The following is a 9271-nucleotide window of genomic DNA, read 5'->3' as shown; positions in this document are numbered from 1 at the left end:
CCAAGACTACATTAACCTATTTTGTAGAAGAGTTATTATTTTCTATATATATATAAGGCCTGATGGGTTTTATGTTCCAGAGAGAACATTTCTTGGAAGAAATTACGTTATAACCAAATGGCAAGTTTCCAAATCTGTATCAACTTTCTCCGAACACGAGAATGTTAGCAATAGACTAATTACAACCCGGTATCAACAACAAGGTGAAACATATTTGTTCTGCTCGCTTTATTGTAATTTAAGGATTGGATTAATTACATTTGCTATATTTAATAACACAAAGCTTCTCAAAAGCACATAGCTAATTAATCTTAATTTACATGATAAATTGTTAACAATAATCACGCGAATAATTTATAGCAATCCTGACGAAGATATTCTGAAAGAACTGAAATTATTAATTATTTTTAAGAAAACTAGCCATGCTATAATATACGAAGCATTGAATATTACAAGCATTTATATTTTAGACCTAAATAGCACCTTTAGCTTACGTTGGTCAAGCGGTCAGATAAGAAATCTGTAGGTATAGAAGATATAGCCTTCTATAATTTTCAATTACTTTTCCCAGAGAAACAAGCAAATTACTCAGAGTTGCGGCTACTAAAAATCTGTTCATTTTTAAATCCATTAACAAGATTAACTGTCACTTCCCAACTAAAAATACAAAATGTATTCAGCGCATTGTTACACAAACCTTGATTCTTTCGATCCACAACCCGGCACGCTAAACTCTAGATCAGTGGTTCCCAACCTTTTTTATGCCCCGCACCCCTAAAAATTGTTAATATGTTCTCGCACCCCTCACAATAAGTATTTATTTAAAAATAAAGGTGAAGGTGAACAAAACAAATTTTTAAAGTTAGTTTTTAATGATATATAAACAAAAACGAAACATTTGGAAAAGATTTGTTTTGTTTGTTTGTTTTTTGGAATTTCGCACAAAGCTACTCGAGGGCTATCTGTGCTAGCCGTCCCTAATTTAGCAGTGTAAGACTAGAGGGAAGGCAGCTAGTCATCACCACCCACCGCCAACTCTTGGGCTACTCTTTTACCAACGAATAGTGGGATTGACCGTCACATTATAATGCCCCTACGGCTGGGAGGGCGAGCATGTTTAGCGCGACGCGGGCGCGAACCCGCGACCCTCGGATTACGAGTCGCACGCCTTACGCGCTTGGCCATGCCAGGCCCTATGGAAAGAAAAAATATTACAACAAACTAAACGTTGCATAAACTCTACATGGCTAACAAAAAATAAAATTTCTTCCACGCATGAAACGAAATTTCTTTGAATTTGAAATGTTCAAATGTTCATAAGCCAATTTAAACTTAATGACTCTTTTGTTCCTGTTTATTTCTTACGAGTTTTCAAAGCGTGGCGCTTTGTTGCTGTGAGCAATCCACAAGTCTGCCTGTGCATCAAAGCGATTTCTAGATTTTGTCTTGATTGACAAAAGGACACTAAATCTAAACTCGCATAAGTATGTCATCCTGAATGGGATGAGCACATTTAGTGCTTTTTCGCAAAGTCTTGGAAACATATCCATTGCAGAATACCAATATTGTTCCAAAGTTTTGCTTTTAAACTGCATTTCAAGAACTCAGTTTGTGCGCAGTTCAATAAGATCTTCCTTCAGTTCTTCATCATCCGACATATTATCCAAATTAAAGGAATATGGATTAATAATCCATTCTTCAGACGTTTCCAGTTCTCCTCCAAAATATCCATCAAATGACTTTGATAGTATTTCCAAATGAACCACAATTTCTTCACACACACATGGAATTAGGGATTCATCCTTTAGGGACTCATCCTTACCTACCATTTCTTCGAGTGATGGAAAATTTGAAAGATTCCCTCTTTTAACTCGTCGACACCAAAGATGTAACTTTTCTTTGAAACCATTTAACTTTTCGCAGCATTTCAATATGTTTATGTTTTTACCTTGAAGATATACACTCAGGTCATTCATACGAGTGAAAATATCACTCAGATAGGCTAGCATTTGGTTGAATTATTGTGATTCTTTTTCTCCAAGCAGATCATAGTCACGTTCCTTCAGAAAAGTTTTGACTTCTTCTCGCAGTTCAAAAAAGCGCCTTAAAGCTCTCTCACGTGACAGCTTTGTGGAAAAGCAAAACTGAATGCTCACTTCCAAAGTCTTCACAAAGCGACTTGAAGAAGGGTTGGAAGGATTGCTCGAGAATCAAAGCGGGCCCTTCTACCTTTCAACATTATGGCCTGCAACAGCTGCTCCACCATGTCGGTTGTTGAAGTGTTCCTGCAGCTTAGATGGCTTCAAATTTGCGTTTGAAAGAACAGCGTCACAAAGCATGCACTGGGATTTTTGTCGATTTTCAGATGTTCCGATGCAAGTAAAACCAAACTTCACATAATCATCATTCCATTTCCTTTTATTTGACATAATGAAGTTTTTTTACGAACACAGAATCAACAATGCATTGACTACCATAGCATCACATGTGGGTTTATATACCAGCGAAACTTTCTAGAACATTCTCGAATATACGTCACATGACGTTATTGATTAATTTTGGATACTTATGGAAGTTTCTCGAGTCACGATCAGGGGAATACATGACATAAATAAATAATAGACACTTTAAGACGGCGTTCACGAACGTAACCTAATTAGTTGTGCCGAGTATTTAGGTCACGTTTACGTTTCGTGTGTTGTTTGTTTTCAGTTGTATATTAAGATTTCGGTCTGCGCCGGTGACGGTAGAAACGATAGTTTATCGTAACAAGGTAAAACGCTACGTCTGTAACAAGAAAAATAAGAAAAAATTGAACGTAATTTTTGAATATATAGGACAGTACCCTTAATATAAACAAAAAAAAAACTATAAAGTTATCTCGCACCCCCTGGAACGCTATCTCGCACCCCTGGTTTGGAACCACTGCTCTAGACCATGTCTAGCTCTGAACATCATTACTGCGAAGCATATTCTAGCAAGGAACCTAGCGCCAACATCTACTTTAAATGTCAATTATTACTCTGTTGGAGTTTTAAGGTTATCTTTACTCGGCTTTATCAAGAAATTTCTCGCATAATTTGACTTGTTCAGCCAGGCATGACCAGGTGGGTTAGGCGTTCGACTCGTAATCTGAAGGTTGGGGGTTCGTATCTCCGTCACACCAAACATGCTCGCCCTTTCAGCCATGGGGCGTTATAATGTGACGGTCAATCTCACTATTCGTTGGTAAAAAAGTAGCCTAAGAGTTGGCGGTAAGTGGTGATGACTAGTTGCCTTCCCTCTGGTCTTTCACTGCTAAACTAGGGACGGCCAGTGCAGATAGCCCTTGAGTAGCTTCACGCGAAATTCAAAACAAACAAATATTTGACTTGCGTTTTGTTATTTTTAATACGAACACTTCACTTTCTAGGACATGCTAAAATGTGATTGTTAGTTTTAAGGCTACTAATCTAAAGTATATTTTATAATCACGAGATGTGGCAACATTATTAATAATTCAGTACTGTTATGAATAGTTGTGAATAAACGTGCTACGGAACTAATGTTATTAAGCTTTTCACTGTCATTGTCTACAGCAATAACTGTTGTGCATAATTGAATGCGAGTTGATAGATATAGCGTAGCTAAAAAAAATGGTCTACTGGAGTTTTTCTTTAAAAATTACTGTATTAGTTTTACAAATTTCGTGCCATAACAGACATGAGAAAAATTTGGAGAAATGTGTTTTTGCTCTAAAGATAAAACACTGTACTCCAACATCGTTACAATCTGTTGTTTTTACAATTTAAGTGCATTTGAGATCAAATTAGCGTAAAGTATTCTAGAGTTATGAACTTGTCAAATTAAACGTCAAACAAAAAAAATTCATTAAATAGGTGATTCATAGACATTTGTACAGATTTAGCCAAAACTTTTGCGTATTTTGTAGCAAATGAGATTATTAGTATTAAGATAGAATACAAATACATCTTGTGTTATCAAACTGAGAAATGATTGTTGTATTAAACATCTACATATACAATTTGTATACTAAGATAAGTTTTATGGACATCATGAACGATTTATTAAAACAGCAAATAATTTTATCACATACCTGTAAAAAGGTGTGTAATTCGGCCTTATTCCTATCACAACAAAACTTATAATGATATGTTTAATATCAGATTATTACAAATAGTGTCTGTGATCTTATATCAGTTCATATTAAACAATCAATTATTGGTTGGTTCGTCTCGTACTCCAATAACTTCCACAAGGAGGCGTGGCATGCTGTGGATGAGATTACTGAGGTAATCCATGTGATTTTATCCCAGATTGTCACTAGATGGCAGTGCGAATCAGTTACATTGAATCATGTTCAAGTTTTGTTTGTTTGTTTTTTCATTTTGGTAGATATTAACATTTGTTTCTTGGATTGAGTTTTTGCATTTTGGCCATCTCCAGCACCCTAAGTAGATCACAGTAACGTAGCTGATTTATTGTTGAGCTTAAGTTGTAGATTATAATTAGGAGTGCTTTTTTTTTTCTCAGCGCCCACCACAGTAAAGACTGTAGTGAAAAACTGAAAAATGAACACTTCAGAATAATATACTTCACTGAAAGAAAATGGACGTTAAGAAAAATAATCAGTCCTAATTTGTAAACTATAAGCTAAATTGAACAATCAACTAGCTACGTCATTGCATCTCAAACTACGATCACTTACAGTGGCTGTTTTAGTTTTGTGGTTAATAATTGTTCCGAACAGTCCTGAATGGAATTACAATATGAAAACTTCGCTGCCGTAATAATCTTGTAACGTCCCCTTGATCGAGATAATCCTTACAATAGGCACACTGTGGAAAATGGAGTTGTCACCCTGAAACACTAAGTTATTGCCCAACTTTGCCGTACCATATGACAGAAATATAGCTACCGTGTAATGCTTGTAGGAAATGCCATTGAGAGCAGTTTTTCCGACATCATGAATGGCTGCCCAAACATGCATTGCATCACATACCGTAAGAAAAACAGTCTTTCCAATCTGTTTTCCAAATAAACAGGACTCATCTGAAAATCTGACATATCACCGCTGTTCTAACTGTCATATGTGTTGTCAGATAGCCCTTATTTCAAAGTAACTTTGTTTGGTAAGTATCCAATCTACTATTTTTCTGGAATGAATTTCTTCATTCTCTCCCATCATAAGATGTTTCAAGGCGTCTTTTGACCTTGAAGTGTTAATCTGATCAAAACACAATAATCTCAAACAGAAGTTTTCAGTATACTTTCCTAAAACAACGTTTTCTGCAGTAAGATAACGCTTAAGAATTCTAAATTTGGTATACTGGCAATATCCGTTTGCTTCATACCATTTCTAAACAGTCGAAAATTTTGACATCCAATAACCTCTGATACTTCACGAGGCATTATTCTACATACAGTACAGACAAGTTGTCTGAACAAAGCTTTGATCTGTTTCTTAAAAATATTATAACAAAAACAAGTATGTGATTTGACAAGAAATGCTCAAAACAACTTATACAGACCAGAATAAAAACGTGTACATGTTTCTCGTACGCTACCTTCTCTGTTATTATTCGGACATTTGGTCAATAACTATTTCATGCATGTAGACAATAGCATCAATATAGAACACTACGGAAACAATTTGGTCAACCTGTAGAATTAAGCATGCAGGTTGGTTACATAATGCTTACATATGTTTATAAATTTCTATCGGGGTCAGCCATGTAGTGTATTGCGAAAATATTGTTCTTACGTAAATAAGGAGTAACTGGAAATACCATCCACTGTTTTTCAATGAATAATAGAAATGGCACTAAAGCCTGTCAGATATATATGTATATACACTATGAAGTACATAAGCATAGGATTTAATAGACATCAATTATCTGAAGGTCCTTTGTTTCATTAAATAGAATTATCGATGATTCTGTGAATTTTGTATTCTATGCCGTTGCCTATTTATGTTCTCTGGTGTAAACACGTTATTTCACAGAAAATAAGAAAATTAAAGTAACAAAATGTGACTTAAAAATTAGTTCTGTGATATTAGAGTTGTTAACCTTATGGAAACTTATGGTAAATGGGTGATAAACAGTAGAAGAATGCTTACGATAACTCCGAGATTTCTTAACATATCTCTCTTCAGAACAGTTCGTAAGTTATTGTTAAAGATTTTTTTTTTTTTTGGAACTTCGCGCAAAGTTACACGAGAGCTATCTGCACTAGCCGTCCCTAATTTAGCAGTGTAAGACTAGAAGGAAGGCAGCTAGTCATCACCAACCACCTCCAACACTTGGGCTACTTTTTTACCAACGAATAGTGGAATTGACCGTCACATTATAACATCCTTACAGCTGAACGGGTGTGTTTGGTGTGACGGGTATTCGAACCCGCGACCCTCAGATAACGAGTCGAACGCTTTAACCTACCTAGTTTGTACGTAGATGAAAATTTTTATCGATTTCTGTTTTAAGTTGTTGAAGAGTCAAAATAAAAATACTAGAAAGCAATCAGTATGTATGTGTTTCAAAAATTACACACACGAACACAAAAAAGGAATTGTGAAGTGAAATTTTAAAATTCTTAATTATTGAGGCCTTTGTTCTATATAATAATGATTTGCATAGAATGTGTACATTTTGGACAATATATATATATATATATATATATATATGTGTGTGTGTAAAATTCACAAGGATCGTGAATTATTGTACAAGTATTTTAAAAATATAAATTGGACCAACTACACACAGGTCACTTTATTCACTTGTTTCTCAAGTTCAAGGCCACACGATGGATTCTGAGCACCATATGGATCGAATCCCGATTTTTTTTTGTTATAAATCCTCAACTTTACCCTTGAACCATAGAAGTAGCTATAATTTATATTACAGAATGACTTGCAATAAGTAACTTGTATTTGTATAATAAAACATATTCGTCGTTAATCTATTTCTTTGAACTTGCTGAAACGTTTTATTAAATATTCTAAACTTGAGTTAGAAGTTTGCTTTGAATTTTGCGCAAAGCTAGCCCATCCATAATTTAACAGTGTAAGACTGGAGGGAAGGTTGCTAGTCATCACCACCGACCGCCAACTCTTGGGCTACTCTTTTACCAATGAATAGTGGGATTGACTGTCACATTATAACGCCCGTGTGGCTGAAATGGCGAGCATGTTTGGTAGAACAGGGATTTGAACCTGCACCCATCAGAGTAGTAATCGAGCGTCTTAACCACTTGACCACGTCGGACATTGAACTAAACGGATTTTTGTTAATAAAATAAGTTCTACACAATATTTCTCTCTGATCGTTGTTTGACCAGAAGACTTGGGAGGATCAGATACACACTGGACTTCTACTTTTTCCTTGGCTGTTGTTTAACTGCTTACTTTTATTCCACGAACTCTGCACAATGTCTGTTTCATCTGGTGCAGAGAAAAATCTATTTTCACAGCATGCAGCAACTGCGCACGCGCGCTACGCTTGTCCGTGGGAGCCATGTCCACAGTTGTAAAACATGGATTTATTTCTATCTTTAACAACAAATATTTCCCTCTCATCGTTCGTCATGTTTTTCACACAATATTTCAGTAGTTATTTTCTTTTTTTAATTTCTCGAACCTACTCGAGGGTTATCCATACCAGCTGTCTCTCATTTCGAAGTGATAGACCAGAGCAGTGGTTCCCAACGTTTTTTATGCCCCGCACCCCTAAAACATTTTAAAACGTTTTTGCACCCCTCACAGTAATTATTTATTTAAGAATAAAGGTGAAAGTGGCCAAAAAAAATTATAATTAGATTTTAATGACATATAAACAAAAATGAAACATTTGGAAAACAGTGTTTGTTTTTGGTTTTGAATTTCGCACAAAGCTACTCGAGGGCTATCTGTACTAGCCGTCCATAATTTAGCAGTGTAAGACTAGAGGGAAGGCAGCTAGTCATCACCACCCACCGCCAATTCTTGGGCTACTCTTTTACCAATGAATAGTGGGATTGACTGTCACATTATAACGCCACCACAGCTGAAAGGGTGAGCATGTTTGGCGTGACGGGGATGCGAACCCACGACCCTCAGATTACGAGTCGCCTTAACACGCTTGGCCATGCCGGGTCATTTGGAAAAGAAAAAAATATTACAACAAACTAAAATGGCTTACAAAAAAATAAATTGTTATCCATGCATGAAATGAAATTTCTTTGAATTTAAAATGTTCAAATGTTCATAAGCCAATTTAAATTTAGTGACTCTTGTGTTCCTGTCTATTTCTTACGAGTTTTTCATAGCGTAGTTGTTCTACCTTTCAACGATTCAACTTTATAGCCTGCAACAACTGCTCCACCATGCCGGTTGTTGAAGTGTTCCTGTAGCCAAGATGGCTTCAAATTTGCGTTTGAAAGGACAGCGTCACAAAGCATGCACTGGGGCTTTTGTAGATCCTCAGTTGTTCCGATGCAAGTGAAACCAAACTTCACATAATTATCATTTCATTTCCTTTTCTTTGACATAATGAAGTTTCTTTCACGAACACAGAATCAACAATGCATTGACTACCATAGCATCACATGTGGGTTTATATACTATGCAAAACTTTCAAAAATATTCTCAAATATACGTCACATTACGTCATTGATTAATTCTGGATATTTCTGGAAGTTTCTCGAATCACGATTACGTGAATACATAACATAAATAAATAATAGACACTTTAAGACGGCATTCACGAACGTAACCTAATTAGTTGTGCCGAGTATTTAGGTCACGTTTACGTTTCGTGTGTTGTTTGTTTTCAGTTGTATATTAAGATTTCGGTCTGCGCCGGTGACGGTAGAAACGATAGTTTATCGTAACAAGGTAAAAAGCTACGTCTGTAACAAGAAAAATAGGAAAAAAATCGAACGTAATTTTTTAATATACAGGACAGTACCCTTAATATAAACAACAACAAAAAAAAAACTGAAATGTTATATCGCACCTCTGGTTGGGAACCACTGGACTAAAGGGAAGGCAATCAGTAAACATCACCAGCTCTTGGACTATTATAATCGAGAAGTGTAATTACCTATTACTGTCACATACAATTTACGAAAATGTACACCACTAAGCACAAGCCTAAAATTTTCACGACTTCGTTGTTCGTTTCCCCTCAGGGTGAACAATAAACAGTCTTTAACTATAAAAAATGTTTCTGTATTTAAATCATCTTTAACAATATGACGTTTTAGGTGAAAAAATCGATAATGGTTACTTATG

Source organism: Tachypleus tridentatus, chromosome 6 (genome assembly GCF_004210375.1).
Source record: "Tachypleus tridentatus isolate NWPU-2018 chromosome 6, ASM421037v1, whole genome shotgun sequence".
NCBI lineage: Eukaryota > Metazoa > Arthropoda > Merostomata > Xiphosura > Limulidae > Tachypleus > Tachypleus tridentatus.
The sequence above is the reverse complement of the archived record's forward strand: the minus strand, read 5'-3'. Positions refer to the sequence as shown.